This window comes from Sciurus vulgaris, assembly GCF_902686455.1.
Source record: "Sciurus vulgaris genome assembly, chromosome: 1".
In the NCBI taxonomy this organism is placed as follows: domain Eukaryota; kingdom Metazoa; phylum Chordata; class Mammalia; order Rodentia; family Sciuridae; genus Sciurus; species Sciurus vulgaris.
Genome location: NC_136461.1, coordinates 15,219,740 through 15,246,239, shown reverse-complemented (window position 1 = coordinate 15,246,239; position 26,500 = coordinate 15,219,740). Strand labels below are relative to the sequence as shown.

The 26,500-nt window shown below is 61.2% G+C and overlaps 1 protein-coding gene across 1 annotated transcript in view; it reads left to right on the top strand.

Moving 5' to 3' along the window:
- Positions 1-26,500, top strand: part of HSPG2 (heparan sulfate proteoglycan 2) — an 87,146-nt gene that overhangs the window by 812 nt on the left and 59,834 nt on the right.

Genomic DNA, 26,500 nt, shown 5'->3' with positions numbered 1-26,500 from the left:
GGGGCAGGTCCCCACTGCATCTGAGTTTCCTCGCTTGCCCCTTCCCAGGTACCCAAGGTCCAGGGTGGCCTGCCCGGACAGCCCAGCCCCTGCTGTAGGCTAGGATGGGTCCCCATGGAGGAACAGAAAATCCTCAGGTTCAGTCAGGAATCCTGAGGCCTAGAAGGCACTTGGCCAGGAGAGGCCTGAGGACCTGAGTGAACTCAAGGAGGGCTGGGCGGGGTCAGTGGCAGGGAGCTGGTGGCAGATGTGGGTGGGGGCGCATCTGGGCCTGCTGTGGTGAGCCACAAAGCCACCCCCACCCTCTCTGAGGTGCTCCTAGACAGTCCCTATCCCTGCCCCCTGTTCTCAGAGCCAAGAGAGTGACTTTTCCAAGCCGGCCAGTGTTTGCCCAGTGACTGATTCCCTGTCCTTGCCGTGTGGGCTCCCTCACCTCTGCCCTCCTGAGTCACTTGTTAACCCCCTTCCCAGACCTTACCTTGCACCGCTTCTGCCCACCTGCCCAGCACCTCTCCTCTGGCTTTCCCCATCCAGCGGGTGCTGCCTGGTTGACCTGGACTTGCAGCTCCCAGCACTGCCTTTACCTTGCAGGGCACCCGTCGAGACCCGCGGGGTCCTCCCAGCCCACAGCCCTTCCGGACCTTCCCCCAGCTCTGCCCCTGCGAGGGGCTCCTCCATGCATGGGTTGTAATGGCAGGAATGGTGGGTGGAGCTGTTTGCTGTGCGCCTGAGGAATTCCACAGAAATCCCGGGCAGCCCATCGATCGTCTCATTCACTTGTTCATTCAACAGATCTTCATTGAGCAATGTGCCATGACAGTCACTGGGAGCACAGGGGTTCATTCACAGGGCAGATATTCGCCAGGCACCTACTGTGTCCTCGCACAGGCACGTGGTAGGGGGCTGGGTGAGTGAGCCAGGATGGGCCCTGTCTGTGCCTCCCTGTCTGTGGGCCATAATTGGGACCTGGAAACAGGCAGGAGTTATGGGGCCTGGTGTTGTGAGGCCTCCGCAGCAGCACGTAGAGGTCTTCACTGTCCCACCCAGGCTGATGGTGGGGCTGGAAGGAGGTTGGCCTCAGGGGTCTCAGGCCAGGTTCGGACCCCAGCCCTGTTGTTGGCTAGCTGCGTGATCTGCAGCGAGATCCTCGCTCTCTGAGCCTTAGTCTTCACATCTGTAAAATGGGAGTGAGAAGTCTGCTGGGGTCTTCAATGAGAGCAGGTTCCTCGCCAGGTGTCCCAGCAAGCCTTGGGCTTCTTCTCGCCCGCTGCCCTAGATCTCGTCTGCCCTTGGGTTTGCAGTCACAAGGCAGGAGCGAGCGGGGAGGGCAGGACACAGCAGGGCAAGCTGGGCTGCGGGGAGCCAGGACCGCAGGAGAGGTGGTCTGTGATTACGTGTGGGAGTAATTTCGGTTCTGAGGAGTGGAGAGGGTGCTGGGGTGGGGGCTGGGCCTGGGCGGCTCAGGGCCTGCCCTGCCTCCCGACCCTCTTCTTCCTTTGAGGGCCTTGGCCTTCCTTTCTTGGGGCCAGCCCTGCAGGAGACAGGAGACTTGGGGGCTCCGTGGTGATGGGGTGTTTTCCAGGCTGAGGAGGGAAGTGAACTGAGATACCTGCTTCCTGCCTCAGCTGGATTTCCTTGCAGGGAGGCGGCTGGCTGAAGCGGGTGGGGGTGGGGGAGCCTCCCCTTCCTGGCAGGACCTCCACACAGCTGGCTGGCCTGTCCCCCCACGCCCGACCCTTGCTCCAGACTTGCATAAGGACTGGATAGGAAAGGGCCCCAGGGGATTCCGGAGGGAGGGCTGCAGGTCCACTGCAGAGATGACCCCCACCCTCAGCTCTCCGGCTGAGCGCCCTGTCTGAGGAGCTCTGGCCCCGCCTGGCTGGGCCCAGGCCTGTTCTCAGGCTGAGCTCAGGCAAGTTGAGATCTGTGGGCCTGGGGCCCTGCCTGCGAGATGGTGAAGGAGGGTGGCAGAAGGTGACTGGGTTCAGGCTTGGAAGACTTGTGAACACAGAGACAGGGTGGGGGTCTTGGGGCCCCAGGCCAGATGAGGACAAGAGCTGTGGACGGTTCTCACTTCTGTCTATCGGACGCTAAGTTTGTGGGCGAATCCTATTACCTCTGTCACCCCCTGCTTCCCACCTTCTCGTTGCCGAGAATCAGATCCAAGCCCCTGACTTCATCCAGCCCACAAGGCCTGGGAGAGAGGTCTGGCCTCTCTGTCTTGGATCCCACACTGGCCAGCGTCCCCCTCTTGCTCTGGCCAGCTGCACCAGTCCTTGTTTCTTGAACATGCTAAGCACACTCCTACCTCAGTGCCTTTGCATCTGCCGTTCCTCTGCCTGGAACCGCTGTCCCTGAATCCTCATGACCTGCCCGCTTCCTTCAGGTTCCGGCTACTCTATTCAATACTTTTTCTTTTTTTTGGTACCAGGGAGCAAACCCACATGCTAATTGTGTGCTCTGCCACTGAGCTACCTCCCCGCCCTACTCCTCTGTTTTTCTCCTGTATCGACACACACTTGTTCACTTCTTGTCTCCTCTGTCCGCAGGGCCTTACCTGTTTTCATTCACCATCGCATCTTTAGCACCTGACAGGTAGTAGGTGCTCAGTAAACATACTTGTCCAGCGTCGGAAACCACAGCTACTAGTGTGGTCCCCAGTCTCTCTGCAGAGGAAGGGGAGGCACAGAGGTTAGAGAAGGTGCCGGTGACTTGTGCAGCACACACGCCGGGAAATATATTTTTCTTTTTACAGTATTGGGAGTTCGCTCCGGGGCGAATCCTACCACTGAGCTCCAGCCCTTTCTATTTTGAGATGGGGTCTTGCTAAGTTGCCAAGGCTGGCCTTGAACTTGCCGTTCTCCTGCCTCAGCCTCCCCGCCTAGCTGGAATTGCGTGCATGTGCCTCCGTAGCTGGCAGGAGTCAAGTTCAGGCGGCGGGTGAAGTTCTCTGGCCCCTGCCTGCTGTCCCCATCGGCTGGTAGCCACAGTCAGGAGATGGGGCTAAAACTGGTCACTGATATTGATACAACCAGGAACTCTGGCCCCAGGTAGCACAAGGGCTAGTTCAGAAAAGGAATGGCCAAGACGGTGGCTTGGGAGGGCTGTGCCCCCGTGTCCATGGGCCTTCTGGGGCTGTCTGTGGTGGCGGGAGGTGCAAGCGGGACTCTGGGTGGTCACTGGAGGTCTCTGGTTAATTTCCTCACCAGATACTGAGGAACGTCGAGTCAGTCCCGGGGCTTTCAGGCCTCAGCGGGCTGGTCATGCGGGATGCGGGGACCTTTGCCCCCTCCTGCTGCCGGCGGGAAGCCACCCTCAGGGGACTCGGCTGGGAGCCCTGGCTGGTTCCCCAGCTGCTTCCTGGGTGCAGGAGGGTCTGGGTGGACCTTGAGGCTTCGGGACTGCCTGGCTTTGGGTGAGTCTCAGGAGGGAGAGCGGGAGGGGCTGCCCGGGATGTGGAGCGGTGGCGAGGCTGGACCTGTGGGGCCACTGGCCTGTGGCCCCCTCCCCAGTTCAGTGCCAGCCTTGGGGCGTCCTGCTGGTAGGGGAGGGGGCAGTGTCCCAGCTCCCCAGCAGCTTCCCGAGGGTCCTGGCCCTCTGGAAGGCTGCCCGGGCCCAGCCTTGGTCCCTTTGGCCCTGCCACCCCCTCCTCCTCCCAGGGCCTGGCTGGGGCTGGCTGCCCCGTGCCCAGAGCAGGCTGACGGAAACCCAGAAGTATGTGTGGAACTCGCTTCGCGGGGAGCCGCCAGCCCCGCTGCCCGGCCGGTTGGCGTCGGGGGCCATGTCAATAGCCGCCTTGAGAGGGGTGTGGCTTGGGCCTCCGGAGGTGGCTGTGCAGGGCCACCGTCATGAAAGCCCCGAGAACAAGGTGGCCCTTTGAGGCCTGGGACAGCAGGGCCTTCAAGTCGCAGCCACACCAGAATTCTACCCCCAGCACGTGGCTCCTGTGCCAGGGCCGCGGGGTCCTCGGCATCCCTGGGTGTCCGCGGCCTTCCCAGGTGTCCTTGGGACCAGCTCTCAGCTCCCTACCAGAGCATTTCACTGGGGCGCGGAGGAGGGCACCTGGTCTCTGGTTTTGGGGGGTGTCTGGCACCCCACTTGCCGTGCGGGCTGAATGCAGGCACCAGCGACGTATGTAATGAGATGTCCTGTAAGCATGGTCCCCTGTAGGAGTGTGTTAGGCTTAGAATTCACTTAACAAGCATTTGTGGAGAATCTTCTATGCATCTGACCCTGTTCTAGACGTTGAGTTTATGGCAGGGAACCAGAGTCAGAGTCCCCGTCATTGTGGCTAGGGCAAGAAGACAGACAGTAGCCAGGTGGCCATAAGTGCTTGGAAGGAGGTGGGGTGGGGTGGGAGGGTCAGGAAAAGCCCCAGTAGAGATCTGAAGGAGGTGAGGGTGGGAGCCCAGGGTATTTAGGAAAGGGCATTCCAGGCAAAGTGAACAGCCAGTGCAAAGGCCCTGGGGTGGGAGCGTGCTTGGCTTTTGTGGAGAAGCAGGGAGGCCTCTTTGACGTGGACAGTATGAGAGGGGGGAGCATACAATGTCCACAGGGGAGATTGGCACAGCCGGGCCTGGGGAAGGACCAGGGATTTGCCTCCCAGTGAGATGAGATGTTGTTGAGGCCTCTGGTGTTCATTCTCTCTGGTTGCTGTGTGGAGGGTCAGGGGCAAAGGCAAGGAGGCCCTGAGCCAGGCCGGAGATGGCTGGGGCTTGCGGCCGAGCCCTGGAGGTGGGGGTGGGGTGAGGACCCCTGAGTGTGTTCTGAAGGCAGGTCAAGCTGGGTGGGTGGCCCTGGCTTACGTATTTGCGCGTTTAGTGGGAAGCTCCCTGAGGGCAGGGTGGTTCTGTGAATTGTCATTTGCCCAGTGCTAAGCAGTGATGACCAATTGTCCAGTGAGGAGGTCAGTGACCTCCAGGAGTTCAGCTGCTCCTGGCGGAGAGTGGGGAGGGGGTTCCTCTGCCCTGGGCTCAGGGAAGCGCCTTCCCAGCTGCTGCTGCCTTCTGGCCCGGGGATGTGGGCGAACTGAGATGTCCCCTCTGCCCTCTTTCACTCTTCTATGTCCTCGCTGGACTTGAAGGCACTTCCCCGAGCATGGCAGTGGAGGGAAAGGGGCGCCTTCAGTCCTTGGCTCTGTCCTGGCTGGCTGTGTGACTTTGAGCAAGTCGCTTTACCTTTCTGAGCCTCCGAGCAGTTGTGAAATAGGTGTCCCAGTACCTATTTCTTGGATACGCCTGGAATGTGGTAGGTGTGCCGTCGCCGGGGGCTGCTGTGCTGGTCTTGCTCCTGTGGAGGGCAGGGCCAGCCTGCTGCTTGACTCAGGGTTTCCAGAGCCGGCAGGCACACCTTCCTTCCCTGTGGACCCAGCCCTGCCCCGGCCTTGTGAATGAATGGCCACGTGAAGGGATCGCACCCTCCTCCTGCCTCCCTTTCACAGGCTCAGAGTCCCGGATACAACTGCCTCTCTCTGTCACTGCCCCCTTCCCCCACTGAGGCCACAGCTGCAGGACAGAGTCCACCCCTCCACCCTGATGGCTCCTTCCTGGAGGGGGACGGAGGGGGGCACACCCCAGGGTGTGGCCTGGGAAAGGCCGGAGCCTGCAGGCGTACTGTCCCCTCCAGATGTGTGCAGTTGGTGGGCCCTGAGCAGCGGGGGCATGGCCAAGTGGCTCCCCTGGGTGCAGAAAGGATGTTCCTGCCACTCGAGGGGCGCAGTGGAGGGGGCACCGTGGGGCCGCTCAGCCCTGCCCTCCCTCAGCCCTCGCTGGAGGCGGCAGGGACCTCTGGGCAAGCTGGAAGCTGGTCCTCCTTTGCCAGGGTTGGTGGGCTGTGTGGCTCTCAGAAACTGCAGGCCCCGGGGGACAGGCCACCGAGGGCCAGGCAGCCTTGCCACCGCTCTGTGCCTGGGGCTCCGGCCATCACGGCGCATCCAGGTGCCTCGTCTTTAACCCTTGGCAATGGTTCTCCATCTTCGTCCAGCCCCAGTCGGTGGGAAGGGGAGGCAGCTGGGCTGGGCAAGGGGAGGACTTCAGGGTGGCCTCGGGTGACCCCACAGATGCTTCTCCTGGGGTGGGGCTGGGAATTCCCAGCTGCCTCTGGCCCCTTCCCAGCCCACCTCGGGCCCCTGCCCCCCCCTGCGCTCCCGCCCCCACTCCCGGCCCAGCCTCCCCCGGCCCAGCTGACTCACCCTCTCCTTGTTTGGTGGCTCCAGTTTTCACATAGTTGGGAACTGGGATCATGCCTCTTCTTGGATGGCTCACGGGCTGGATGGATCCAAATCCCGGCCTCATAAATCCCGGCCTCGGTGGCCTCTGTCACTTGGACAGCTCTTCTCCCTGTCTTGCCTTTTGTCTTCCGGTGACCCTTGGGGGGTGTGGGAGGAAGAGGGACCTGGGAGTTTCCTGAGGACAGGACAGTCCCCTCTGCCCTGGGACACGCAAGGTCTCCTCCCCGGTGACCTCAGTCACCCGGGTCGTGGGCCATGATCAGTGAGCGCTGGTGCCTTCTCTTCATTGAAACTGCCTCCTCTCTCGGGCCAGCCTGGCTCGGGGCTCCTCCCCCTGAGTGTCATCTCGGTCTTCACAGCCATGCTCCGAGGTTCATGTTATCACCCCGTTTTGCAGAGAGGGATACTGAGGCACCAAGAGGGACGATGGCTAGCCTGTCATCCATCGGGGCTGTGGCCCTCCCGGGAGGGGAGCCCACTGTCCAACTCCAGAGTTGTTCTTTCTCCCAGGAGTTTGGCTGTTGGTTCTAGAGGGGGCGTCTAGGAGGACAGGCTGTCGGAGGAGGTGAACTTGGGCCGCCCTTGGCAAAGGGTCCCAGCAGACCCCCACCCTCCACCCAGGCTTTGCCAGCTCATGCCTCTCAGACCGGGGTGCTTTTTGCACCCCGGCTTCGGTCTGAACTCAGGGAGATGGGCTGGGCTCTCCTGGGACTGAGACCCCCAGGAGCTGGTCCGTCTGGGTCAGTCCCAAGCCCTCGAGGCCCTTGGGTTGTGTCCTGTCGGGAGCGCAGGGGTTTTTTGCTGCCTGGGGCCTGCTTGGAGCCAGCCGGGGCCCCACTCAGTCCTGGGGCCTTGGGCAACATACAAGGCTCAGGCACACGCCCAGCTGGGATCTGAAGAATCCATGCACAAGTCCCAAGCTGTCCCTTGAACAGCCTGTGCAGTGAGAGGTGGGCGATGTGTCCATCTCTCTCTCTGTCCCTTCATTTATTTGCTTGTTCGCCGAGGACCTCTCCGTGCTGACTGGTGGCGTCTGTTTTATTTGTTTATCAGTCACCTTGGTGGCTGGGACCACACTCCAGTTCCAGGTGAGACATGGCTCAGAGAGCAGCGACTGCCTCAGGTCCCAGAGCTGAGCAATGAGGCAGGTCCCTGTGCTGCAGAGGCCGTGGGTCAGGCGGGAGAGGCGCCCAGCAGGACTCAGTCCAGGCAGGCAGACCGGCAGGGAAGGCGGAGAGCCCCCCATCCGCTGGGCGTGAGGTGTCTGGAGAGGCTTTCTGGAGGAAGCAGGCCTACGGCCCAGGGCCCAGGAGGACTCGCTGGCCAGGGAGGAAGTCCCCCCCACCTCCCCCGGAGCCAGGGCTGTACAGCGGGGAGGCTCTCCCCTGCTGCTGGAGTCGTTAAGCTGGGGAAAGAATGAGAGGAAGTCCCCAAGATAGCTGAGGTGACATCCATCCAGCTCCCCCACCCTGGACCTGGCAGCCCAGGAGGCAAGAGGTCAAGGCCTGGGCCTCCGCTTGGACAGACACCAGTCAGCTACCAGCCCTCTTTCCTGGGCCTTGATTTTCCTACTCAAAAAACGGGCCATTTCTTGTTCTTTTGGCCTCATCAGAGGAAAGGAACTTCAAGTTCCCCGGAGTTGGTGGTGGTCCGTTCTGTGGGGCCTGGCACAGCCCCCTTGAGGCTATACCGTAACCCCGGGCCACACACTCTACTGATGCCTCTGGCCCACCAGTGCCAAGACCTGGGACAGATGAGCCTGTGCCCACAGACCTCTTCGAAGCCTGCTTTGACCTCGCATGTGTCTCCTTCAGTGATCTGCCCATGTGGGGTCCCCCTCTCTGCCCCGCGGTGCTGAGCGAGCAGCCAGGGGCTTTGCCACTGTCCCTTTAGCCAGTGAGCTCCACACCATGAGCCACAGGTTCTCAGACTCGGATGATCCAGGGCAATGCGTGGTCTTCCTTGGCCTCAGTCTCCCCCAGATGGGAAATGGGACCCTTCACTCACTCACTCACTCACTCATTCAGCAAACATTCACGGGGCGCCAGCGCCCTGCCCGCTGGGGGTGGGCTCCACACACCAACCAGGGCTGAGGGAGCTCAGGTGGTGAGAGGTGGGGCAGGGATGGAGCAGAGGCTGGAGCTCCAGTTTATTATTCTGATCCCTGCATAGTCCGCTCCCCTCTTTTCCTGGCAGTGAGCTGGTGGGAAGAGAGGGGCTGGGGGCTGCTAGGGCAGAGGACAAGACCCCCAGGATAGGAGAGGAAGGGAGGGACACAGTGAGGGCTGCGAGTGCAGGTCACCTGCAGCCTGGATTTGCCTTGAGGCCAGGAAAGGAAAGTGTTAAGTGGCCTGGTTCCCACCTGGCTGGTGGGGGCAGGGGAGAGGGGAAGGGACTGCTGGCTGGGGCAGGAATGTGTGATAAGATCAAAGCGCTCAGCCTGCCTGGGCCTCACCTCGGTTTCACCTGAGCAGTGAGGGGAATTCTCTGGGTGGAGGGGGGGGGGCGCCCCCTGGGGAGGGAGCCCCAGGCCCCGCCTTCCTCCGGAAGCTCTCCGAGGGCTCCGCCTCCCCGGCTGCCCCTGGGTCTCCCAGAAGGCCTACTTCTGCCCTGACAGGTGCTAGCAGCCCCAGGAGCCACCTTGTGATGGCATCAAAGACTGTGGGGGACACCCTCTCTAACACACCCCCTCAGGTCCCTGCCCAGTCCTCTCCCCACCAGGGTTTCTGAGCCCAGGACGTTTTTGGTTGAAGAAAAACCAGGATTCTGGCTAGGGAACGGAAAGGCTTCATACAGTCTCCTTTTTGTGACTTTAGCCCGCATCCGTTTATTCTACAGGTTGTGCTTTGCAGTGTCATGGCAAGGAAGCACAGTGCTGAGTCCTATTATAGCTCTATCACTTAGTGCTGTGTGACCTTCGTCTGGTGGGTTAACCTCTCTGAGCTTCATCTATCAAGTAGGAATGACTTTTGGCGAAGAGTCGAGATCACATAAATACACTATAGCCAGAAGAGGCATTTTACAAATAACGGGAACTATTACTTTGTGATTTTCTTGTTCTTTCTTGGAGACTGCCCCTGGTACCTATCCTTGGCAGCTTAGGGACCTCAGTTTTGTTTGCCGTCCCCCTGCTCCTGAAGGCCTCAAGCTCGGCCCTTCTCCACGAGATCTTCATTGCAGCCAGGAGGTTGGAGAGGAGGGCCGCACAATAATGCCCTCCAGGTTCCTGCTAGGGCAGCTGGCCCTCCTGGGCGACAGTCCTCCCTCTCTAGCTCCCCAGCCCAGCTGTGTGGCCGGAGAGTGGCCCCAGACTGCACAGGGTGGGGAGGAGCTGGCCCCGGGGCTGCTGTCTACCCTGGCTCCGCCCTGGCTAATGATTACCCTGGGCTCTGGCTGGCTCCTAACCTCTGGTTGCACCCAGGTGTTACAGCAGCCTGGGGAAAGCAGCCTGGGTGTTCCCTGACTTTAGTGGCGGCCCTGCCGTGCAGCACATGGGCTGGGGCAGCGGGGCTGGGGTCACAGATTGACAGGCAACTTCTCCTGGGGCCCTGGGGACTGACACAGGGCCCCGGGATCAAGGTGAGGTAAGAATAGGGCCCTGTGGTTGGCCTCAGCCTGTGAGCTGTCTCTAGACCAGCATGCCGGGTGGCAGGCCCCCTCCAGCCCCAGGTCCCCCGGCTGTCACCTCTCCAGGCTGGTTCCCTCTGTGAGCCCCAGGGGGAAGGTCGTGTCACGGTTAGGGCTTTGGGGCTGCGGGGCTTAGCTTCCCACCCCAACTCTGCCCTTCTGGGCTGTGTGACCTTGGGCAAGTCACTCTGCCCTCCTGAGCACCTGTTTCCTTATCAGAGAGCAGGGGAGGCTAATCCCCACCTGGCGGGTGCCAGCTCACGGAGGAAGTATTTAGCCCATAATTAATACCTGGAGAGTGACAGCAATTATTACATTACTGTTACACTTTTAGCTCCTGGGAGAAAACGAAAGCTGAATCTAGTCTTGGGTAAGCAGGGCTACAGTGGCCCAGGGGCCTGAGCTGGAGGATTTGGGGGCAGAGCCCAGGGAGGTGCGTGAGGAGGACATGCGAGCCGCTGGAAGGGTCTCGCCCCAGCCCCACCACTGTCCCTGGGCCTCGGGGCTGGTTCCTCCCGGTCGGTCCGAGGCTGGCCGGGCCAGGGCGGGGAGGACTGTTTATTTCGGCAGCATTAGGGCATTTCTCCCCGGCGGCTGCTATTTCCAGAGCCCCGGAGAGCGGGCAATGGTTAAATTAGGTAATGTCGCTCCAGAGGAATGTGTGAAGCCCGGGCCGGTGGGCGGGCGGGCGGCAGCAGGATAGGCCGGCCCTTCGGTCCCCTAGAGTGAGCTGCAACTTGGAGAAGAGCAGCTCGGCGCTTTATAAGGCGATGGAGAGAAGGCTCTGGACCCGCTGCTGGGCAGTGGGGGGGCCCAGCTGCTTTCTGGCTGTCTTGGTGGGGCGCCTGGCCCAGGCAGGGCTGGTCTGTGTCCCCAGTTCTCGGTGGCTGCTGCTCCAGCTGGGGGGCACTTGGGGGTGGCGTGAGGCATGGGATGAGTGGACAGCAGCCTTGGCTTCTGCCCCTTGCTGGTCTTCTGGGCTTGGGACAGGCCCCCGGACCTCACTGCAGTGGCCGCTAAAGGCTGTTCCTGTCCCCTTGAGGGGATCCTTACGGCGAAACCACAGAAGCCTCAGAAGCCACAGCGTGGCGGGTGCAGCCAGAACTCCAGGTGGCCCAAGGACCAGCGGCCCGAGCCTCACCTGGGGGCTCCCAAGCTGAGTGCCAGCGGGTTCCCAGCGGGTTGCGGCCTCTGCCGTCTCATTTCGTCCTGGAAGTCACCCCTGGGCCGAGGCATCCCGCTCATCCTCCCGACCCTGTGAGGGTGGTCACACGCTTCCCCTCCCCCTCCTCCCGCCGGGCAGGGGTTCCCAGCTATGGGGTGTCGCAGGCCCTGGCAGGTACCGGCTGCACTAGCGGCTCCATCGGCCCCCTCCTCCATTCTCAGGCCCAGCAGAGCTGGACAGTCACCCCGGCCCAGAGTCATCCTACTTCCCTGCCCGAGGGTGACGGGCGAGGAGAGGGGTCCTCTGCTGTGGGGGCCTGCGGGGTAGGAGGAGGAGCAGTGTCCCTGGCCTGGCTCAGGTGGCTGGTGAACCTGGAACTGAGTTGATGTAGCAGCACATATTTGAGAAATAGCTACTATGTGTCCCGCCCGGGAAGTGCCCTGACTTTGCCCCGGGTCTGCAGGCCCTTGACACAGGGAGACCATAACCCGCTACAATAGATCCGGTACCTCGCACAAGCCCGCACACCGTCCTGAGCTGCTGACTCCCAGCCTCTCTCTTATCTGGTTAGTCGTGACGTCCTCCATCAACTCGGATGGTGATATGGTCGCAGTGCTGCCTGTCTTGTGGGCTGTCAGGAAGGTCACTTAGGATCTGCTACGTGTCTGTTAAATAAGTACAGTAAGAACCAACAATGTCCCCAGAAGGCAGGTGCTTTCATTGTCCCTCTTCCACAGAGGTGCAAACGGAGATCCGCGGCAGGGAGGGACCTGCCTACTGGGATCCTGGGGGTCTCGAGTGGAGCCATTAGAAACTGAGTCCCCAAACTCGTAAGCCAGGATTATGATTCAGTTTAATTTAGTAACTGCTTGCTTATGATCCATGAGCTGCTGGGCGTCGGGAAGCATCTCAAGGGGAGATGTAGATATTAAAAAGGTGACTAGAAGCCACCTGGAGATGGTCCCCAAGGAACTTTGGTTCCTGTGGGAGAGGAGAGACATCGACCTGCGTGACTGTGTTTGGGACTGAACCTCTAGTGCTCTGTGGTGGGAATTAAGGCCACCAGCCTGTGGAAGGTGTCTTGGTGGGGGTCTCAGGAGGTGGCCGTGCGGGAGGGGGAGTAGACTGAGCAGGAGTGGAGGAACAGTGTCCAGAGGAGGGAACGGCGTGCGTGAAGGCCCAGAGGCGGCCGATGAGCCCCACGTCCCCTGCGCAGGTGTTGTCCGAGTCTCAGGCCTGCCTGGGGTCCGGGTGACAGGGTGCGGTGGGCCCAGCCCGGCATCCTTGCCCCTGAAGATCGCCAGGGTTGGCAACAACTTGGCTTCCCAGCCAGCTGGGATGATTCCGTCATCATTCTGTCCGTTGTTTGTGACAGAAAAGAAGTCCAAGACCTTTATGAATGGCCATCAGGGCCTCTGGTCAGCATGTGATAACTGCGGTAGCGGACGGACTTCAGCCAAAAGCAAAGAGGCTTGATGTCTTGATTAACGGGGCGGCCTTATCACCACACACGTACCGTTTCCGTTATTCTTTTCCAGCGTTGACAATGACCCGGGTGGGGAGTGCAGTTCGGGGGCCAGGCGGTGCCAGCGGCCTCTTTGGCTGAACTGCCTGTGGCCTCGGTCTGGCCTGCCTCCTCCTGTGTCGCTGGAGACAGCCACACCTGCAGGCCGGGCCTGAGGATCAGGGATGGCATAACCGACATGGTCCAGAATAGCAGCTGCTGGTCACAGGGGACTGTTTAAATATGGAGTGTAATGAAATAAGATTAAATAAAATATTTTTAAATTAAAATTCGCTCCTCACATTGTAAGTCCTCAGTGGTCACATGGCTAATGGCTTCTTTTTATGCAGCGCAGAGACGAACGTTTCTGTCTCGGCAGAAAGTTCTGTTGGGCAGTGCTGTCGTGTGTCAAGGGCCATGTGCCCCCCAGCAGTGCCTTCTTACTGGTCTCCGTCCAGCTGGAGTCTCCTGGGCCTCAATGGAGGCAGACAGCTCTGCCCACCTGCCTTCTGCACGGCTGCCTGGGAGTTCTCTCAGTCTCCCCTGCCTGATGTCACCCACAAATGTCAACATATCCATGGCCTGGCTCCCTCCAGTCCCCCTTCCTCTCCCACCCTTCCCTGCATGTCTCCCTGCCCCACTGCTGCACGTGCACTGTCCCTGTCCAGCCTCCAAGAGTCCCACTGCCTGTTCCTGGTCGGGAGGGAGAGAGGCCTCCCTGGCGTCCCCAGCTCCCAGCTCCAGCAGGGGTGCCGGCTGCCGGGGCCCCCGGGCAGGGCAGAGATGATGGTTTGTTGTGACGGGGCAGCGGGCAGCCTGCCCGCTCCAACGCGCCTGTATCTGGGCGCCAAGCGTGCTGTTTGCACTTGGCTGATCCTCAGGGGCTGGCTGGGTGCCCGCGAGGGCTGGCCCGCTCTGGCATCCTGGTAACAAAGGCTGCTCGTGGGCCTCTGCCTGCTGGGTCATAGGGATCTGTTCCTGGACCCAGTCCTGGGGTGGAGGGGCACATCTGCCAGCTGAACCCCAAGTGTGACACGGCTACCCTGGCTTTGGCCGAGCCGTGGGTACTGAGTGGGGACAAGGCCCAGGAAGACACAGGCAGGTGCAGACTCGGGGAAGAGGGTGGGCCGCCCTGGGCGGTTCAGGTGGGTAGGATCTGCACCCGGCGTTCCTGCCTGGCTGAGGAGGAGCTTCTCAACTAAGATGCCAGAGGAGCCCAGGTCTCTGTCTAGCACCAAGTCTTCTCTCCCCTTCTTTTGGCCTCACCCCTGCCTGGCAGATGGAACAGGACTCTGGTCCAGGAGGGGTGAGCACATCCAGGCCCAGCAAGAATGGTCACTGGCCAGCCGTGGAGGAATGAGAACTGGTCTTGAGCCTGTGTGCTTCTCTCCCCTTCAGCCCTCCCGAGGGAGCTCCGAGGACAGTGGTCCCTGGACACTCGGCTTTTCTCCCCTTCAGCCCTCCCCGGGGGAGCTCCGAGGACAGTGGTCCCTGGACACTTGGCAGTGGAGCAGTGTTGGGTCCTGGCCCCGCACAGGCCTGGTCGTGGCCTCGGGCAAGCCTGTCTCACCAGGGACCAGGCTGCTGACGCCCAGCTCTCGGGGCAGTGGGGATGCCTTTCACAGCTGCTGTCCCCGTGCCTGAGTGCTGGAGTGGCCTCCTCCACACACGCCAGACCTGTCCCCCTTCCTTCGTGCCTCTAGACACCTCCATCCCTCGCCCACCCACCCGGGCAGCGCCCCTCTCCAACTGGGCGTCTCCTTTTCTACATTCACCAGTGACAAGTGCATCTTGGTGCTTGATTGAGGGTCACCTGGCTCAGACACGAATGCGAGGACCCTGCTGTCCCCCTTCTCCTTGCCAGAGGCTGCTTAGTGACACGGTGTCCCGTCAGGGCCTGTTGTTACCTCTGAGCAGAGATGGGGGCTGGGAGGAGCTGCAGGGGCCCCAGCGCCACGCGTGGGCCATGACAGAGCCAGGCTGCCCCTGGCTGGTCCAGTGCTGCCTCCCACGGTGGGCTTACAAGGGCAGAGCCTCCACCAAGCTGGTGTGCACGTGGCAGGGCCCAGGGTCAGATTTCAAGGTGGCCCTCAGCCTCCTGGCCCCCAGACTTCTCTTCTGTGGTTGGTCCCTTGCTGCCCCAGAATCGCAGGGGCCCTGGACCTGGAGACCCAGGGCCCACCAGTGGCCCCCAGGGCAGGATGGGCAGCAGAGGGTAGTCCCAGGTCCCTGGCTGTCCCGGGCTGTCTGGGGCAGGTGAACAGTATGTTCCCTGGAGCAGCAGACATTCCTGGTCCGAGGTGACGGGCAGCAGGGAGATTTACCATTTCCGGTAACCCGAGTCCCTGGCATGTGGTGTTCTCCCTGCCAAGGACGGGCACCTGCCACTCGCCAGCTCTTGCTGCCCCCTGCCAGGCTGCACCTGTCTGTCTGGGGTTGGAGGACAGGCTGGTGGGCCACCCGTCCATCCCAGAGCCTGAGATGGGGTCTCAGGCCCTGAGTAGCCCCGGCAAAGGCCTGGACTCCGGCCGCCCTCCCAGAGCCCTCTCCTCCCGGCCTGGAGAGTGCCTGTCCCAAGGAGGGAAGGAGGTGACCCGCCTTCTCCACTGACTTGCTGAGGTCTCCGCTTCCTGTCTTCTTGGGGCAGCCGCCACGTCCTCACGGCGTTCTGAACATTCAGCGCATGGGATGCCTCATCCTGTCACCATGGGAGTGGAGGCAGGGACGGAGCTCAAGCGGAAAGCCGCCGGCAGACAGCAGTGTGAGAGGCAGGACTTTCCCGCACGCCAGGCGAGCGCCTTACCGCTGAGCTACATGCCAGCCAGAGGCAGGATTTGAACCCAGGCCCTCCACCTCTGGCTGGTCTCCCTTGGCGCCCTTGATCCCCTCTCTGGGCCTCTTTCCCCTTCTGATGGGGAGCCTGCTGGTGCAGGTTGCCTCTTGCAGCCCAGGAGCCAGGATCTCGGAGTGCGATGGACGCTTCCACGGGCACCTTACCGAGCCAGGGACGGGGCAGAGCAGGAATCGTTTTCCCCGGGGGTTCCGGCGAGCTCACTGTCTTGGTGATGAGCCGGGGAGAGGAAGGAGGGGAAGAGGTGACACTTGGCCCTACTAAGTACCAGGCAGCACGCCCGTAGGTCTTCTGTTCAGTCTCCATAGCAAGCAGCCTTGCTCATTTTATCCCTATCGAGGAAAATAGAGGCTCAGCGAGGTCCAGTGACTTGCCCAAGTCTACACAGCTAGAAGCTGCCCAGCTTCACGCCGTTGGACTGGCATATGGCCAACACATGCTTCCCAGGATGACTTCAATTCACTAACAGATAGTAGTCTTCCCCCAAAAAGAAGGAACGAGCGCCAGAAGTGTGAGAACTTCGACATCCAAACTACATCTCCCAGGCTGCCTGACACCAGGAAGCAGCCCAGAGCCCCTGGGCTTGGGGACTCCGGAGTTCTGCTTCGGAACATATGGGTGTCAGAGAGTTCCGAGGAGGGAGCCCACGGCCCGAGCCCTGGGAGCTGAGAGTGGCCGGGCAGGCAGGGTCACAGCCACAGGCTCTCCTGGGACCTCAGCCCTGCCGTCCCTCCCCTCCTGCTGCTGTCCCCGAGGTCCCGCTCTAGCGAGACCTCCGCGCCAGCCCTCCGCCCTGCCCAGGCTCGCAGGGAACTGGGTGAAGGGCTGTGGCATAGGCGCAAGGCTGCGTCCTGGGGCTCGAGTGCTTGGGTGGTGGCAGCAGGAGGGTGGAGAGGATCCAGCCAGCACCCCACACCCCTGCCCCTGCCCGCTGGGGGCCCTTAGCCCCGAGGCCCCAGCAGCCGTCTGCAGGGCAGGGTGCCTGAGAAGGGCCAGAGGGACTTGCAGCTGCCCCTCTCCCCCTGCTTGGGCCAGGCCCAGATCTGTCACCAGCTTTGTCAGCAGCTGTGGAGCTTCATTCCAGAGCTGGCTCTGGGTACCCTCCTCCCTGCGCTTCTTCCCACCATCCTTCCCGGCCTCTGCCCTTGGCGAGGAGTTGGGGCTCTTGGGGGGGACGTGGTCACATCCTTTAGCTCCTTTGATCCTGTTAAAGATCTGAAGGACCCGGAATGAATGCCATGTTTTTACAAAAGAGAAAACCGATTCAGAGAGGTCAAGTGACTTGCTTAGAGTCGCCCAGCTAAACTCAGGCTCCTGGCTCCCAGCTCAGTGTTAGCCCTGGTTTTCTTCAAGGTTTGATACAGGATGATGGAAGCTTCTGGGTTCCTGAGTCTGACTCCCGCCTTGAGCTTTGGGTAGTTTAGGACCCTCCAGCAAGCTCCTCATGTGGAACGGAACTTCCGTTTTCTGGCTCGTGAGATGATAACGGTACCTGCCTGTTGGGCGTGTTGGGCGGGTTCAGTGAGATGATCGACATGCGGCAAGAGGTTTGACGTGTCCCTGGTGCTCATAGGGACAGCGGGCAGCATTATCATTAGAGAGTCAGCCACTGAGTGCCCGGAGCTCTGGGCGTTTCCACGGGGGTTCCGGACACATTGCATAAGTGCTTAAATCGGTCAGTAAATATTTATTTGGCACCAACTGTGTGCCAGGTGCTGGAAAAAAGAGAAGTGACAAAAGACAGAATGCGTCTCGTGCCCACGTAGCGCGAGGGGCAGCCACCTCTCCACCGCGGACGCCTCGGACGCGCCTGGCACCCTGGGGTGCTCCACACGCGCTGCTGCGGATGAGGACCCTGGGACCCAGGCGAGACCGGTGCCGGCGTGGGGACCAGTAGCCAGCTCTCCTGAGGGTTTGAGGATGCTGCTGGACCCGGGGAGGGCCTGCGGGCTTCCTGGAGGAGGGGCCACTGTGCCGAATCCTGCAGGGCCTGCCTGAGAGGCTGGGAGCAGCCGGGGATGCAGCCGCCACAGTCTGCGGGGCCACAATTTCAGGAAGGTCTCGCAGAGGGCAAGGCCTCCTGTTCCCCAGGGACCAGGCCCAGCCAGAGCTTTAAATACCCACGCGCCCAGAATAGCCCCTATTGTCCTGGCCTGGGGCTGAGGGAGCCACAGCAGGCCCTGCGGGAGGGTGGCCTAGCGGGGAGCGTGGGTCTCGGCCCTTCCCCTGTTGGGGAGGTTCTGTGAAGTCTTTTCCTCTGGCTCCTGCAGGAGGCTGGCCTGCCTGAAGGCAGAGGGGCAGCGGGATCTGCCCTGCGTGAGCAACGTGCGCCCAGCAGAGCTGGGGGTGGGGACTCCAGGGAGGGCCGAGTGCCCGAGACGGTGCCCCTCTGTGCACTGGGTGTGTGTGCATTGGCCACTGGGCCCTCCCGTGGACAGGCCTCGCCCGCCCTGCCTGGGGCCTCCTGGCACCGGCCCCTGCTCTGGCTATTTTGGGCACTGGTTGTGTTTCGGCTTGGGAAGACATGGGTAATCCCGCCCAGGCCGAGGATGCTGGGGTGAGGCGGCAGGCTCTCCCTGGACTCCAGCCTCCCAGGGTCGGAGCCTTGAGCACTGTCTCTGCCCCTGGCCTCAGCCTCACTAGCCCGGCAGAGGAGGGCCAGGCCAGCCTCGCCCCGGGACAGGCCCGGTTTCCCTTGGAGCAGCTGTGTGCTTCTAAGCAAAGGAACATGGCATCTGAGGACAGGTTAGGTTTCCTTCTTCCCACTGGCCGCTGGAAAGCTCCCAGCCTATGGAGCTGTCCCTCTCCCAGGTCCCCGGGCTTCGTGAACACCTGCTCTCCGCCCAGTCGGCTCCCGGGGGACTCTTGCCTGCATTTAGTTAATCTCTGCTCCTGTGTGTGCATCCTGTGAGCTGCCTGGAATCTTTCTGGAACGGGCGGAGGAGGGTGAAGCTGAGTAATGACGTTGATAAGAACCTTTGCTGGCGCTGTCCTGCAGTCTGGCTCCTCTGGCTCCCTGTCATTCTGACTTGGTCACTTCCTCCTTTAGCCAGCCTCTTTTTTTACCCCTTGGCAGTGCTGGGGCTCAAGACCAGGGCCGTGTGCATGCCAGGCAAGCGCTCTGCCGCCCAGCACGTCCCCAGCTCTAGCCGGGGTCCTTTGGCTGGTGGGAGTCACAGCCTAGAATTTTAGAACCTTGACGTTTCAAGGTTTTGGGATGCTCAGACGTCAGCCCGAGGAACTTTTAAGGCACCATAGCTTTCAGATTGACTAAGCAGAGAAGCTTTATTCCAATGAAAATGATAATAATAAGCAAGGGCCTGGCGTGACTTGGTGGCAGAGCACTTGCCTAGCACCCACGAGGCCCTGGGTTGCCTCCCCAGGACCACCAAAAAAAAAAAAAAATCCTAGCCAACCCAGAGCATTTCCTGCGCACTGGCGTGTCAGCCCACGTTTTAGTTTGATCTTCACAACAACCCTGTCAGGTGGATATTTTTTACAGTTGTCCCTGGGTGTCACTGGGGATTGGTTCTAGGAACCCCTCCCTGTAGATACCACCCCCTGAGGCCGCGCGAGTCCCTTAGGAGGAATGGCTTATCCCAGGCACACCATCTCTGAACCATCTCTGGGTGCTTTAAGGCCTGATCCCCAGTGGACACCGTGTGAACTGTGGTTGGGCTGCATGTCGCGTGGGGAAGGAGATCAAGGAAGGAGGGGCTCAGCACAGGTGCAGTTTTTTCTGAGTATTTTCCGTCTGGTTGGTCGAAGCCCCAGATGCAGGAGCCACTGTGGAGGATGCTGTGTTCTAAGCCATGGTGCCCATTTTACAGGCGAGGAAACAGAGGCATAGAAGGTGAGGTGGCTTGCTCATGGCTCACGGCTCCCCGGGGACTGAGCAGACCTACCATGTAGAAGGTCAGAAAATAAAACAGGGAAGGATGGATTGGTCTGGACGGAAATGAGTATTTGGGGGAGGGGGCCCAAACCCTACCTGTCTCCGCACTTTCCCCTCATCCTCTCCAGAGTGACCGGGCCGCTAGGACAGACGGGACGCCTGTGGTCTAGGTCTCCTTTATCACCAGCCACAGATGAGTCTGAGGCTCAGGGAAGGGAAGGGACAAGCCCAAGAGAGTGGGCTGAGCCAGGAGCCCCTTCCCAGTCCCGCACGTCCCAAGTTGCCACCCGGACGCCCCTGTGTGCGTCCTCAGCCCTCCTGCCCTGCCTCCTCCAGGAAGCCGGTGAGGGAAGCCCCAGGCAGGAGCACTGGGTCCTTGCCACAACCCTTCCAGCCTGTTTTTTCCTGTTGCCAAGGCCCCTGGGAGCGAGTGCTGAGCCGGCGGCCGGAGCCGCTGCCTGGCTGTCTTACGCAAGGCCCTGGAGCCGAAGGTGGCCCTGCTCACCCCGGGGCCCTGCCTCGGCCCAGGAGACCCTCTAGAGACCACATGACCTCTTGTCAGAGATGGACTTCCAGCAGGAAAGCCCAGGCATCAGTGGCCAAAAAGGTGGCAGGAGGAGGGACCTGGGAGTACAGAGTCTGGAACTGGGGTCTCGCCACCGACTGCCGGCAGTCAGCTCTCCGAGCCTCTGAGTCCTCGTTCATCATAAACCCCGTCCGCTCATTAATTCAGCAGATATTACTGAGCATCTCTCACATAGAGGAGGGAGATAGCAGTAAGCAGCATGGACAAAGCCCCTGCCTTCGGAAGTTACTTCCTGCTGGGGGAGACAGTAAACAGCGGAACATGATCACAGAGAGAACCTCGAGGTGGGACAGACAGAGCAGAGCAGGCGGTGAGGGGAGGGGAGCAAACTCTCGGAGGTTCCGGGCCTCCGTGTGGTCTTGCTGGGTTTCTGAAAGGTGAGCAGAAACTGGAGGAAGAGAAGGAGCGGCTGGGGGCAGTGACCTAGGCAGAGGCCCAGCAAATGCAAAGGTCCTGAGGTAGGAAGGGGCCTACTGAGCTTGAGTACTTTTTTTTGCGGTGCTGGGGATCGAACCCAGGACCTTGTGCTTGTAAGGCAAGCACTCTACCAACTGAGCTATCTCCCCAGCCCCTTGAGTACTATTGAGATAAGTGTGGCCAGAAGCAAGGGAATAGGGAGGATAAGCAAAAGAGGTTGGTGTGCATGCGTGTGTGTGTGTCAAGGAGAGATCATGTAAAACCTGGTTGGTCACAGTAAGGACTTTGCTTCTCACGCACTGGAGAGCTAAGGGCAGCAGGAAGGCCTAACCCAACAGGCTCAGGAAGTGGCCTTGTTGCTCGTGGTGTCTCATTTCAACAAAAATTTGTGAATCATTTTTTGATTCACAAATCAAACCCCAGTCCCCCGTGGAGGCTTCATTCAGGAAGCTGTGTGCACGGGAAGGCCCCAGCCAGGCTGGAGTGTCCTTGAAGCCCATGGACATGCTGGCCCCATGGCAGCGGGGCCACGGGGAGCCAGAGAACTTGAGAATCGAGCTCGTACAGAGAGGAGGTGACCAGTGAGTGCCGTGATGTGGTGGCACCCACGGTGCTTGGCGGCTGCTGTGGGACCCCCAGGGATCTTTCGTTGGCAGCCCAGCCCGGAGACTGCTCCACCCCTGGTGCCTCGGCCACCCTGGCCCTGCTGTGCTTTAGCTTTAGCTTTAGCTGTGTGGCCACGGGCTGGTGGTGTTACCTCTCTGAGCCGGGCGTCCTTCTCTGTAAGACAGGGCTGCCACCACTGTCTGCCTCCTGAAGTTTGTGGATTTGAGTGACATGAGCCTTTTCAAGACTGAGCTCAGCAGGGCCAGCAGTGGCCCTAGAGTGTTGGCCCTTGTTCTGGGAACCAGGCAGGGCACTTCCTGGTGACCTTCTGCACCTTCCCTGGAAGCTGACTGGCAGCTCGTTCAGATGCCAGGGAGGCTTGTTCTTGGGGTGTCTGGGAGGCCAAGGAGAGGCAGGGACTTGAAGGGCTGGGAGACTTGGCCATCGCACCTGGCAAGAGGTCAACCACACAGCTGGGCACGGCGCTCGTCAGTGGAAAAGCCCACGCGGGCTGCTGCCTGGATTCTTGTCACCTTCGGTGCCCCACTGGGTGCTCCTCCTGCCCCCCCAGGGGCCCCTGTGTGTGCCCTCCCCTCACCTGGCTCGCACCCCACTGCCTTCTGCACCTCGCTCAAGCAAAACTGCCTTTGGGCCTCAGCGTCTCACCTGCTCTGGGAGGAGGCCTTACCCAGCCTCTCTCCCCGAGTGGTGCTCCCGTGCCCTCTCCCGGCCCCCATCCTCCCTCTTCAGAACCCTCCCTCAGTGTTGTCACCGTGTGAGTTAGTGGCATGTGACCCGCTGCCCCCGAACACAGGAATGCCTGTTTGTCTGCTTCATCATTTTATCCCAGGACCCAGCACATAGTAGGTGCTCAGTAAATAGAGGTCAGAATGACTTGAGTGGAACCTTATGATTCAATGGCGGGTGTGACTGATGAACTCTCTTAGCGGGTAGGGAAGCGAAGCTGCCCAGTTAGAAAGTGGCCGGGGTGGCCTGGAATCCAGGCGTCTGACTGGGCGTGGGGCTGGCCCTCCCTGCCTCACTGCCCCCGTGCCCGAGTCCCAGAGATCTGGGGTTCTTGCTGGGCCTGTGCTTGGTCAGTAGCAGACCTGTTGGGGTGCCCACTGCACCTATGCTGAAGGGGCCCGCAAGGCCACCTGGGGAAGGCCGGGCAGTCTCGGGGTTCACTGGCCATGCTTCTCAAGGAAGTCGCCCTTGTCCTCCTTGCCTCTGAAAAGAGCCGTGTGTCCTGCGGGGAGCTTCGCCCACTAAGGCTGAGTAAGGCCCGCGGATGGAGGGATTAAGACGAGGGTGTCGGGTGGACTCAGGGACCCTGTGCCAGCTCCTCCCTCCCTGTGTCACGAGGCCTGACTCAGGCACCGTCAGGTCGTGGCAGCGGTTTTGTCAATGGAGAGCCCAGGCCTGGAGGTGTCCCGCCCTGCCTAGCTGTGTGCTCGGGACGCGTCCCCGCTTCCTCTTTCTGAGCTCGTCTTTCTTCTGTCCAGTGGGCTCATTCCTGCCTCAGGGTCATTCATGGGTCCGTCAGTGAGTCACAGATCCGAGGACCCACTGTGCGCCTCTGTACTGGGTGCAGAGTGCTTCAGCCTGGCTGGCTCTGGGCGCTTCCACAGAGGGGGCTGGTGTGACTGCCTCCCCAGGGCTCACGGTGACCTTGGCTTAAAGCGAAGGGGATCGGGGACCTGTGCAGAGCCACAGGGGCGTTCAGGGCAGAGCGAGAACCTCCGGCCCTCCTTCCTGCTCCCTGGGGCTCGGCAAGGCCCGGACCCTCCTCAGCAGCTTGGTGCTCCTTTAGGTTCCTGGCTGGAATGCAGCCTTTAGGCCCCAGGCCTTGTGCAGGCTTTCCGAGAGCAGAGGGCAGAAGCGAGGGCCTGCTGGCAGCTGTGCCCCTGAGCTGGCAGAGTGCAGGGCTATGAGCCCGAGTCCTGGTCTCACCTCGCTGCTTTAGCTGTGTGGCCTCGGGCTGGTGGCCTTACCTCTCTGAGCCTAGATAAAGGTGGCAGCCTCATCTGTAAGATAACTTTTGTGGATTTGAGTGACATGAGCCTTTTCAAGACTGAGCTCAGCACGGCCAGCAGTGGCCCTAGAGTGTTGGCCCTTATTCTGGGAACCAGTATTCTTCCTGGTTGGCTGGCAACGGTCCTGCTGCCTTGGGGGCCCAAGTGTGAGAAGCTGGCCGGCCCCCTGAGTGGCACGGGTGCATAGGCTTGCCCGAGGAGGCCGTGGCCACCTCCTTTCCGGCCGGCGCCCCCTCAGACTGCCAGGGGATTAAAGGCCTTGGGGCCTTTGTGTTGGGCCCGCCTGCTGCTGGCAGTTCGCACAGCAAAGTGCTGCCCTGACAGATTCCTTACCCTCCGCCGTCTGCTGCCTGCAGTGGACAGGACCCGGCAGCCTGGGGGTGGGGCCGAGCACCTTGACCTTGCGTCCGGGTGGAGCAGGGGAGGAAGCCCTTGTCTGAGGGCCACTGAAGACCTGCATCCTGGTGGGGTGTCTGGTCTGTGTCCCTCCCTGGACACTTGGGGGCCTTGGGTCCTGACCACAGGGGGAAGGAGGCAGGTGGGCGGCAGGCCGGGTTTGTCCCCACCCCCACCGGCTCTGGATGGCCATGAGGTGAGCTCACTCCAGCCCAGATGCCTGGAGCCTTGCCCTGGGCAGCTGCAGCACCCTGGGGACTGTGGGGTGCTCAGACCTCCCTGCCCAGCTGCGGGGGCGGTGGGGGCTCAGACCGAGGCCAGGAGGAGGCGGCTGCGGGCAGCCAGCCCGAGGCATGTGAGGAATGTTTCTGACGAAGGCCAAACCCCCACCCCTGGGGGTGCCCCGAGCCAGCCCCGCAGCAGGCAGACAACTGGGGCCTGGAGCCCAGCTCTGTCGCCCCCCAGCCAGCCTGAGGCCCCGCCCCCACTTCATCCTGTACCAGGTGCGCCCAGGCCTGAGCCCACGCGCATCTCCCCTCATCCCTGCCCGCACCCCGTTTGGGGCTAATTCGAGCATTTACTGAGCACTTACTGTGTAGGAGGTGCACGGGCCTCACACGCGGTCTCACGCCACAGTTGACCCTCTCTGAGTCCCGGTTTCCTCAACCTAAAGTGGAAGTAAGCAACGCAGTCTCTTACCTGAAACCCTGGGTGCAGCCACGTTCTGGAATCCAGGACGCTCATGGAGAGAGAGATGCCAGGGGCCCGTGCCAGCTGACGTGTGACGTCCCCAGTGCAGCCTGTGGAGACCCCATGACCAAACACAGATATGGCTGCCGGGAAACAGCCCCTCCTGCTCCATGCTGTCAGAGCCTCATGCCGTTCTGGTCAGAACTCTGTGTCCAAAGAGTTTTCTAGAAACATTAGAAACAGGACAGCAATGTGGCCTGGGGTGCAGCTCAGCAGTGGGGCACCTGCCCAGCGTGCCCGAGGCCCGAGGTTCCCTCCCAGCCCCACAAAATCAAAAAAAGCCAACAGTGCATCTGGGTTTCAGAGCTGTTTGGATTTTGCTCCTTGCAGACGGGGGACAGTGTCCCTGTAGTGCCAGCCCTGCCCGGGGGTGCCGTGAGGGTGAATCGAGATGGTCCACGGGACCTGCGTGTGAGACAGGCCTGGCTCGTAGGAAACCCTGCTGCCGTCGTCTCTTCCCTCTGCTGCTATCTGCCACCAACTTCCATTCTAGCGGAACCTGAAAACTCATCTTTTAGAAGTCCACGTTAGAAACCCCCTTGGGAGCCCCAGGCCTGGGCCTCCCTGCCCCACACCTACGCCGCCTCTGCCCCCTGACCATAGTGCCAGGAGCCGTCCTAGCCAGCGGGGCTCCCTCGGCCTGCCCACCCAGGCCAGAGCGGAGTCCAGCCTCTGTCTCTGGTCCTCTTGAGCCTCTGCAGGACTTGAACCTGAGATCCCTCCATGTGCACCCTCATCCTGACCAGGAGGGCCTGGACAGTCAACGTGAGAGAGCAGGCCCCCAGGAGTCCCTGGGTGGGAGGATGCCTGCCGCGGGGGCTACCCTTGGCTATCCCTGCCCCAAGCAATTGTTCCCAGTACGTTACAACAAACTTCTGGCCTTGGCCGGCTTGAGTCAGCCACCTCCTCCCCCCAGGCACTGCAGGGACTGGAAAATCCCCTCAGCTTGGTTCCTTCCCCTCTGGCCCAGGTCTCCCTCCAGACCCCTCCTCTCGGCCGGCCATCCGGCTCCAAAACGCCCGCCTGAAGTACCGGGTTCCTCTGGGAGGAAGCTGGGCTCCCTCATGGCCGGAGGCGGGCTGGAGGGCAGGAAGCCTGGGTTCTATTTCTGCCTCTGACCTTGGAGCCACTGATGGCCCTTCTTGGGACCTGAGGCACGTGCTGCCCGGGCCCAGGCTGCTGCCAGTCGAGCATCCCTGGAGCTGGTCAGGTTGGGCAGGACCTGGCCTACTCTGGCTTCCTGGCTGTGCCCTTGGCTCGGCCCCAGGGCAGCCCAGCCCACCTCCCTCCCTGGGAGTGGAGGGCCTGGGGGTGGAGAGCTGGTCCCCCTGGGATCTGGTCAGGGTGCTTCTCCCTGGGCCTCAGCTCCCTCGGTGAGCGGGGACTGACCATTCTTGGCTGCTGGCTGGCAACCTCAGAGGGTCCTCGTCATTTCAGACGACTCAGGCTGAGGAGATGGCCCGTGCATTGCGGTGCAGTGAGCCCAGGGGCTCAGGGAGAGGACTTCCTGTGAGCCCAGTGCAAGGCTGACCAGAGCCAGACCCCTGGGTTCAAACCCAGCTCTTGCCCTCGCGGCCTCCAGCAGGGGGCCCTGCTTTCTCCTCGCGCCGCCTGCAGTCCAGGCCGAGCGCCTCGAGCGTTGAGGGTGCTCAGTGAGTGCTAGCTCTCGCTTTTCCCCACGTGGACCCCTCTTCCCAGGTCTGGAGCCAAGTCCCTTCTATGGTCAAGTCTCAGGCTCCTCTCTGAGCTCTTCCAGCAGCCTCATTCCCATCTGGCTCCATCTCCTTCCAGATGCGAAATGCAGCTGCTGGGACCTTTTGATCTTCAGCTTTTAACAGTGATGTCTCTGCTCTGGTGGACTTGTCCCTTGCTGTGGGCCCTGAGCTGACCTGAATCCTCTGACCTGCGAGGGGTCTGCATCAAGTTCAGCTGGCATCTGGAAGGGTCCACAGCCTGGTCCTCGGGACTGGGGGAGACTCCTGTCCAGGCCCTGGCACGCTCTGGGTCCTCTTTCCTCTCCTGCTGCAGATGTATGTTCCTGGCATTTTTTCCATGTTGAATCTCACTTTGCTATTTCCTGTCTGGTTCCAAGCACACTGCCTCCCCCCCACGCAACCCCCCCGCCACCGGCTGCTCTCTCCCTGGGAAAAAACGCCGGACCTTGCTCACTATTGAGGTTTTCCTTTCCAGACAGCAGTGTCTAGGCAGTGCTATGAATCGCTATGCCCGGTGCTTGGTTTCTGCAGGAACACAAAGAGTCTTCGGGAGGGAAGACCCCAAGCCTGTGTGCTCAAACCTCCTGTGCCCAAAGTCAGTGCCCTTGCACCAGCCCTAGCCTCACACTCCCCTCTGGTCAATCTGGGCCTGTTTAAGACCCAGCCAGGGGAAACATTGCCCTCAACTCCTAGCCAGGAGAGGAAACTGAACCTCGGTCTTGT